The sequence below is a fragment of the Nicotiana tabacum genome, chromosome 6 (genome assembly GCF_000715075.1).
Source record: "Nicotiana tabacum cultivar K326 chromosome 6, ASM71507v2, whole genome shotgun sequence".
NCBI lineage: Eukaryota > Viridiplantae > Streptophyta > Magnoliopsida > Solanales > Solanaceae > Nicotiana > Nicotiana tabacum.
In genome coordinates, this window is record NC_134085.1 from 3,663,397 (window position 1) to 3,672,900 (window position 9,504).

General features: G+C 38.2%; 1 long non-coding RNA gene across 1 annotated transcript; it reads right to left on the bottom strand.

Annotated features, from left to right (window-relative positions):
* Positions 1-4,297: 4,297 nt before the first annotated feature.
* On the bottom strand, positions 4,298-8,765 carry LOC142181567 (uncharacterized). Its single transcript, XR_012710206.1, has 2 exons — positions 5,275-8,765; positions 4,298-4,623 (listed from the first exon to the last, which is right to left on the bottom strand). It is a non-coding gene; the product is annotated as an uncharacterized LOC142181567 (long non-coding RNA).
* Positions 8,766-9,504: the final 739 nt, after the last annotated feature.

A 9,504-nucleotide genomic window follows, 5' to 3' on the forward strand; every position in this document is an offset into this window, starting at 1 on the left:
TCTCGGTAGTGAGGGATTATCTAGATATATTCCCAGTGGATCTTTTGAGCATGCTGCCCGATAGGGATATCGACTTTGATATTTACTTTTTACCAGGCACTCAGCCCATCTCTATTCCTCCGTATCTTATGGCTCCACCTGAGTTGAAGGAGTTAAAGGAGCAGTTACAGGAGTTGCTTGATAAGGGCTTTATTCGACCCAATGTGTCGCCTTGGGGTGCTCCAGTCTTGTTTATGAAGAAGAAGAATGGTTCTATGCGTATGTGCATTGATTATCGCCAGTTGAACAAAGTTACAGTGAAGAACAGGTACCCATTGCCTCGTATTGATGACCTATTTGATTAGTTACAGGGCGCGCAGAGTATTTTCCAAGATTGACTTGCGTTCAGGCTATCATCAGTTGAAGATTCGGGAGCCAGATATCCTGAAGACTACTTTCACGACTCGGTATGGTCACTATGAGTTCCTTGTGATGTTATTTGTGATGACCAACACCCCAACAGTATTCATGCACTTGATGCATAATGTATTTCATCCTTATCTTAACTCATTCATCATTGTATTTATTGACGACATTCTGATGTACTCCCAGAGTCGGGAGGACCCTGAGCAACATCTGAGGACTGTGCTTCAGACCTTGAGAGAAAAGAAGTTATATGCGAAATTTTTCAAAGTGTGAATTCTGGCTAGATTCAGTGGCATTTTTGGGTCGTGTAGTGTCGAGTAAGGGGATCAAGGTGGATTCAAAGAAGGTTGAACTAGTGTAGTTTTGGCCCAGACCGTCCTTAGCTACGGGGATCTGGAGTTTTTTTTTGGTTTGGCGGGGTATTACATTGATTTGTAGAGGGTTTCTCATCTATTTGTAGTGCCTATGAACAGGCTGACCCGAAGGGTGCTCCATTCAGATGGACAAACGAGTGTGAGAAGAGCATTCAAAAGTTCAAGACAGATTTGACTATAGCCCCAATATTGGTATTGCCAACAGGTTCGGGTTCTTATACTGTATATTGTGATGCATCGCGGATTGGTCTCGATGCGGTGTTGATGCAGTATAGTAGGGTGATTGCCTACTCCTTTAGACAACTAAAGGTGTATGAGAAGAACTATTCTTTCCACGACCTTGAGTTAGCAGCTATTGCTCATGCCTTGAAGATTTGGCGACACTATTTATACGTTGTCCCTTACGAGATCTACACCAATCACCGAATTCTGCAGCATTGTTCAAACAGAAGGATATCAACTTGCATCAACGGAGATGGTTAGAGCTGCTTAAGGATTATGATATCACCATTTTGTACCATCCCGGGAAGGCCAATGTGGTGGTCGATGCCCTGAGTTGTAGGGTGGAGAGTTTTGGCAGTCTAGCATATCTACCAGCAGCAGAGAGGCCATTTGCATTGGATGTTAAGGCCTTGGCCAACCAGTTTGTTAGATTGGATGTTTATGAGCTGAGTCAAGTTTTGGTTTGCGTGGTTTTCCAGTCTTCTCTTTATGATCGTATCTGGGAGCGTCAGTATGATGACCCCCCATCTGCTCGTCCATAGGGACACGGTGATGCCAAGGAGGTCACTGTTGGAGATGATGGTGCATTGAGGATGCAAGGTAGGTTATGTGTGCCCAATGTAGATGGTTTGCATGAGTTGATCCTCCAGGAGGCTCATAGTTCGTGATACTCCATTCATCTAGGGGCCGCAAAGATTTATCAAGACTTGAGGCAACATTATTGGTGGAGGAGAATTAAGAAGGACATAGTGGAGTATGTAGCTCGGTGCCTAAATTGTCAGCAGGATCATCAACGCCCAGGTGGATTGCTTCAGATGCTAGAGATTCCGGAGTGGAAATGGGAGCAGAACACTATGGATTTTGTTGTTGGGCTCCCGCAGACTCAGATAAAGTTCGATGCAGTTTGAGTGATTTTGGATAGATTGACCAAGTCAGCTCATTTCATTCCTGTGGTTACTACTTACTCTTCAGAGTAGCTAGCTCAGTTTTACATTCGCGAGATTGTCACACTTCATGGCGTACTGGTATCTATCATCTCTGACTGGGGCACACGATTTACATCTTGGTTCTGGAGAGCTGTACAGTATAAGTTGGGTACTCGAGTGGAGTTGAGTACAACATTTCACCCTCAGACGGACGGACAGTCCGAGCGCACTATTCAGATATTAGAGGATATGTTTCGTGCATGAGTCATGGGTTTTGGGGGTGCATAAGATCAGTTTTTGCCACTTGTGGAGTTTGCCTACAATAATAGTTATCAATCGAGCATTCAGATGGCACCATATGATGCTTTGTATGGTAGGTGGTGCCGGTTTTTAGTGGGTTAGTTCGAGTAGGGCGAGGCTAGGCTATTAGGTACAGGATGCACTGGAAAAGGTTAATGTGATTTAGGATCGACTTCGTACAGTTGGTATCAAAGCTCTAGGTTCATATGTGTTATGAGTCACAAGCAGGTTTAGTAGAATCTCGCGGATCGATACGGAGACGTCTATACTTATTTTCGGGAGGCTATGGAACTGTTAGGAAAAGTTTCACTTCCTTGATTCCTTATCGTGCGAAATTATTGACTTCAGGATTCTAAACTTCTGTCTTTCTATTCTCTCACAGATGGTAAGGACACGTACATCTGGATCAGATGACCATACACAAGCGCCCCCTGCTAGAGCAGCGAGAGATCGGGGCCGGGGTAGAGGTCGATGACGTCCGCATGGTGCAACCAAAGCACCCGCACGAGATGCTACAAATGAGCCACCAATAGCTCCAATTAGAGGGCAGGCACCTGAGACACGTGTTACTGCACTAGCCCTTCAGGAGACTCTCGCCAATTTCTGAGCATGTTTAGCACTTTGGCTCAAGCGGGGTTGATACCACTTGCTCCCACCACATCTCAGGCCGGGAAGAAGCACAGAATCCAACTACCTACACCCCAGAGCAGCGGGTTCAGGTAGACTAGGTTCTAGAGGTCATACCAGTACAGCTTGTAGCCCCAGTTCGGCCCGAGGCTAGGCCATAATTTGCGGGATTAACGATAACCTCAGTAAGAACCATTCCGACATAGCCCAAACTGGGGTGTCACAAGTTATGAGCAACTAGAAATCCGGATACAATAGTTCTAAGAACATGAAAATGATAAGATAAGGGAGGCACGGGGCTGGGGATGCCAACAACTACCTTGTAGTCTCCGAATCACTACTTGGAGTGGGAGGATCAACACTCAAGAGCGGACTCTGTGATGCCTGAATCTGCACACAGGGTGTATGTTCTCTAGAGTTTTAGAGTTGCATGGCGCGCATAGTTTGAGCAGTTGCGCTAGGGTTCCATCACCGTGTCAGAGTATGCGGTTCGGTTTAGTGATTTGGCTAGGCATGCACCAGCCTTGGTTGCTACTGTTAGAGAGTGGGTCCGTCGATTTATCTAGGGGCTCAACCCCAACATCAGACTAAGTATGGACCGAGAATTTGAGATGGACATCACATACTAGCAGGTTGTGGGGATTGCTAGGAGGTTGGAGGGAGAGAGAGGAGAGCGAGGCCAAGAGGTCTCGAGAGTCTGGCACATAAAGTGGTACCCGTGCCCTAGTTACAACTCGTCATGGCAAGGGCTATGTGAGTCGCATTGTTCATTCAGAGCTTCCAACTACCATCGGTATTCCTGCAACTTCTAGGCCATAGGCTCCCTATTGTGCACCACCGGTGTCTAGTTCACCTTCTGCGCGGGGTGCTTTCAACGGTCAGTCCAGCCAATCAGGCCCGAGCCAGCCCCAACAGTCATGTCCTCCGAGAGCTTATTTTGAGTGCGGGGACACTCATCATGTGGTGAGGGGTTGCCTTAGACTCGAGAGGGGTGCACCTCTACAGATTTTTCAGGCACTATGTGCTCCACCGGGTCCTTGAGCTATGGTTACCGCACCAGCTACCACCCCACCTGCTCAGCGAGCTAGAGGTGGAGGTCGGACAGGTAGAGGTCGCCCTAAAGGATGAGGTCAGGCCAGATATTATGCTCTTCCTGCTCGGACGGAGGCAGTTGCATCCGACTCTAATATTATAGGTATTGTTTCGGTCTGTCATAGAAATGCATCAGTCTTATTTGATCTGGGCTCCACTTATTCTTATGTGTCATCTTATTTTGCTCCATATTTGGGTATATCCTGTGAGTCTATGAGTTTCCCTATTTATGTGTGTCACGACCCAAACCGATGGGTCGCGACGGGTGCCTGAGTCCTACCTTTCAAACACCCCTAAGCATGCGTCTAAGATATGAACCTGAATAACATCTGTTGCATTACGAAATTAACATACATGAAGGAAACCTGTCATTAAGCCATATGTACGTATACATGCAGAATACAGTGGGCGAGCCGCCAAGGCTGCTATAGACAACTATACATCTAAAACTGAAAGCCGACAAGGCCACATACAACCCAACTAGACATACTGTCTACAGACCTCTAATAGAAACGTAGTTGTACAAAGACGGGACTGAGCCACGTCATACCCATACACATTTATATATACAAATGTATCGTAACAAAATCAAAAGTAGCTCCGGATCAAATGGAGCACGCCAACTCTCGCTGATCAGGGATCCTAAGAAGGGGGACCGTCAGCTTGCCTACCTGCACCTGCGGGCATGAAACACAGGCCCCGTGAAATAGGGCGTCAGTATGAAAAATGTACTGAGTATGTAAGGCATGAAAATTAGTACATAAAAGACATAAATGAAACATGGAATACAGAAACACATATTTAAATCTGAATAACTTTGTAAATTCTAAAACGTTTATAATGTCATGCACGTTGCGTATAAATGTTGTGCCATGCATAGGTATGTGTGTACATTATATCATCAAGCTACTGAGGGCATCTCATCATATCATCTCGGCCACTGTGGGCAATAGCATCAACATATACCAGCTGATCAGGTGGTGGTGCGTATATAACGCCGTAACCTTTTCCCACATCCCATATACATATATTTACATATATACGCGTATATAACGCCATCTGGTCATGGGTCAATGCACATGTATAAATGAGTGAAATGCATGAAAAATACGTAATAATCTCAATATTCCTTCCGGATAAACTTTTTCAGCTGCGTATTATTCTGAGACCCACGAACAGAAGATAATAATATTTTTCATAAGGAATTAAGAATATAGACACCCTTACTATTTCTATGAATAGAGTAATTTATGAAAACTGTGTGTTTGCTCGTTTCTTCACTATAATTTGGACCATACCAAAAGAAAGAAGGGAAGGCCTTAACATACTTGTTCCTGGAATTATTTGAACGAATCTGCTTTTGCAGAATATGGACAAAATTCTGCTTGAAATCTTGAAATGAAATTTGGTTGCTCTTGAAACTTTAATCGAAAGGTTGGCTAAAGTTTGGACGAAAATGAATTTCTGTTTCCAATTTCTTGATTTCAAGCCAAACAATGAATTGAAGCTTAAGGACAGATTGTCTTTAGATTCTACAAGTCTTACTAAAACTTTAATACTAAGTCATGACTTGGTTAATTACTTTAATTATTAGGTAGACACCTACCCCATGTTATAATGACTCGCCTTTCTTGAATAGTAGCCTTGTGCCACGTTTCCTTTTGTAATTGATTAAGTTTTGTCCGCTTATTATTTAACTGGGTAATATTCTGTTACCCGGTAATTAATCAATTACCCGCATAATTTAAAAATTATCACAAATTAGTTAAAATTATATTTATTTTAAAAATACTTCATATATACTTTATATATTATACTTGTTATACCTCATTGTAACACGGGTCAAACTAGAGTATAACATATTGGTAATTCTGAGGGTTTAATTAATCAAAGAGAGTCGCCACCTAATTATTCTAAGGTGAATTAGGACACCTATTCTTAAAGATTATGTCAAACTCTGTCTTATGGTCTTAACGTAAAGATTCTAAGTAAGGGTTTTAAATATTCTAAAAGGAAGGTTTTTTAAAGCACATTTTAAAATCTGTTAATAACGGTTAACCGACCAAGCTCAGGTTAATAAGTTGTATAAAAATATGAAAAAAAATTATTTGAGGTATTTTAACAAAATATAGCTTATAATATAGTAGTTTAAATTTGAAAGACCTTAATAAACTTTTGAAGAATATTATTACGTAAACAAAGCTTATAACTAGTTAATATCATATATAAATTTGAAAGGGTATAGTCATTTGGGAAAGACATTGGCTGATGATTAAAATAAAAAAGGGTGCCTTTTGCTTTGCTTATCTTCAAAAAGAATCAAGGTGAAAAATCATCATAACCTTTAAAAAAAAAGACGTTTACCAACAAAACAATCACATTTATTTTTTTGCGTTTTTTTAGAAAAAATATTGATATTTTTTATGATGTTATAAAAAATAATTTGTCAATTTCAATCGAAGTGCGTCTTTTGTTTTAAAAAAAATGATTCAATTCCGAACTTATATAATAGAAACCTGAAGCTTAAAGGGTTCTTCAAAAAAAAAAAATTAAGAGCACTATTAAATAAAATAGATAATATCTGCCAACAACTAAGTGAGAATACTAAGTGAAGAGGTCAAAGTAAATCAACAATCCCAAGTTAAGTATAGAACTAAACTAACCAAAAGAATATAATTAAATTAATTAAAAATTCGAAATAGAGTAAAATGTAAATCACGAAGGCAGCCATAAGCGACCCCAAGCTTTTGCTTGTTCTTCTTCTAGATGTCCATCATAGTCTAAGGCTCAATAGTAATGACTCCGTGCAGGTATGGGTTGAGTCTTGCATTAAGACTCATATTGCTCCATGTGCATATGTCAAACAAAAAAGAAAATATGAGAATTAGAAATAAAGATATTTGCAATAAACTGAGATATATAAAAGAACAGTAAACTTTGAATCTGATTCTAAACGTACAACAGGATTATTAGCTCACATAAAACAAATATTTCCTTTAAAAAAAAAAAGAATTGAGTAATCTTATACCAGCAACTTCTTTGATCTCTAAGTTTAGGCATATCTTCTTAATCTAAATATTGAGTTAACAGAAAAAAAAAACTTTCCTTGTTCATTTGAAATCTAAAGATGAAACAGATTAATATAGTCAACATGATTATTAAAACTTAGAACAACATGGTCTTACTTCCATCTTAAGTCTTAAAAATTGGATATTAAAGTCCTAGTAGTATCCTTTTTTTAAAAAAAGGAATGACAAAGCAGAGCAGGCTTTTCTAAGACAAATAATATCCTTTGTTAGTACATGCTTTCTTAGCACATGCTCTGCTAATGACACACTCGATAGTAACAGCAAGGAAAGGAAAATAGTTTGAAAGGTTATCTTAAGGCAGTGACTTCTATACTTGTAGTATCTATATAAAAGGTCTTAAATCTTATTTTTTTAGACACAAGCTCTATGAAGCAAACCACTTTTAAAACTTATTGCTAAACACGAAAACATTTAAACTAAGCACCCAAATAGTTAATTTCTAACAATATATTTTCTGTTGCATTTACGCTAAAAAAAAATAATAATATAAAACTTGGGATATATTTTGAGACATGAAAAGAGAGAGTAGATGTCGTAACTTTAATGTGTGGAGTGAAGAGCGAAATTTGGTACATGCTAGACAAAATGCAACAACGTAATTTTGACAAAAGAAAAGAGAAAATTATAACATACTTAAAATAAAAGGCCGTTTCATCAACTACTAATGTATTAACTGCCATAAGCCTATTCATGCTTTATTGGACTTTTGTTTTGATTTAACAAGATATCTATAACTCCATGGCTTCTAAACGAGTTGGCTCAAATTCATGATTTTAACAAGCGCCAACTAAAACTCATTCAAAAGAACATACAACTATTTTAAAACTTCGAAGACAAAGCGAGAAGAAAAATTTCAGTCACTGACCTTTTGTGGTGCAGGAACTGGGGCGTGTCAACAAAATCTACTATTTTCGACCTCGGATTTGGCTACTTCAGATAATCATCGAACTCCGACACAAACAAAATGAAGGCTCTGTTATGGCTATAGGACAATAGAGACCAAGAGGTAGAGAGGATTAAAGCTAGATTTTTAATAGAGTAAAGATGAAAATAAACTATGAGAAGTCAACGGAACGGTGTAGGAGGGGGCATCCAACCTGCTGGAAATAGCCACAAATTCTGGTATTTATTGGTGTAAAATTAAGGTTCTTGGTTCCTTTGACCGGGAACTTGAAAGTTCAAATTTCAAAAGAAATCAAATGAATCCGTTTGAATTTTAACGTTGAAACTTTTTTTTTGATGGATTCGATCTTCGTGATTCTTTAGTGATATGCTTTAGGTTACACCCGAAAATGGTGGGATATGCTCCAGCACGCAGGGATTTGAAAGTCAAGAATTGGCCAAAAAATGGAGAAAAAGTCAAGATGGCAGAGATTGAAAGTGACATGGGAGAGGAAAAGGGATAGAACTTAATTAAAAAAAAATAAACAATAAAATAAATAAGTGCTAGCAATTATTTTGGAATTCTTTAGAAGATAGGAGAAATTTGATCTTGACCATTAATTTAAACATGACTTGATTTGATGAATTCATATGGCAAGATATGGGGTCAAAGTGTGAAAGGATGAGGAGAGAGTGTGTTAGGCATGTGTTTTTGGTTGTTGGGAGCTTAGGTGTTGCTGACATGGATCTTATATGGCGCCTACGTGGAGGTAGAATAGAGTAGATGGGCTGATAGATATGGGCCTCCGATTTGGGCTATTTTGGTCTGATTTTTTTCCTCTTTTTGGTTCAAAAAATCTAGAATATGTATTATAAGAATTGGCCACATTTTAAATAATATTGGACTTTACCAAGATGATCCAATTTAGATTTAAAAGTCCCTTTTTACTTTAAATTTTACTATGCTTCCATAATTCTAATAATTTATAATAAAATATATTATATTACATTGTTATAAAAATAATATTTAGTATGTATGCATTTATATAGAATAGAAAATAGAGAACTAAATTATAATTGGCAAACAATACTTGTATTAATTACTACGATGCATTAGCATAATATGATGGTGATTAAGTAACTAAAATAATAACAATATAGTAACAATAAATTAATATGCCAAATTATATTAAGGCTAATTGTGAGCACGTGATTTTTGTTTTACGCAACAACCGCTCCAAATGAAACAAATAATAGCAATTGGTCTTGCTGTACATTTGTTGGATTTTTACGTGGCATTTTTGTTGTTAGTTATTTGTGATTTTCCCACGATTGTTTTATTCAAACAAAATAAAAATAAAAAATATATATATGTCGTAAAATATATAATAAAATGTGTGCATCCTTCATTGTATTTTGCCATTAAGTGTTTAGTATAATTAAATGTCAATGCAAGTGATAATTGTTATTTTTGAGTATTAATTAATATTGGTATGATTTTATTTTTTATTTTTTAGGAATTTTATTTTTAAGTTATAAAAAAAGGGAAATATTGGATTTGGGCCAATAATTTCAAATGAAATTAGG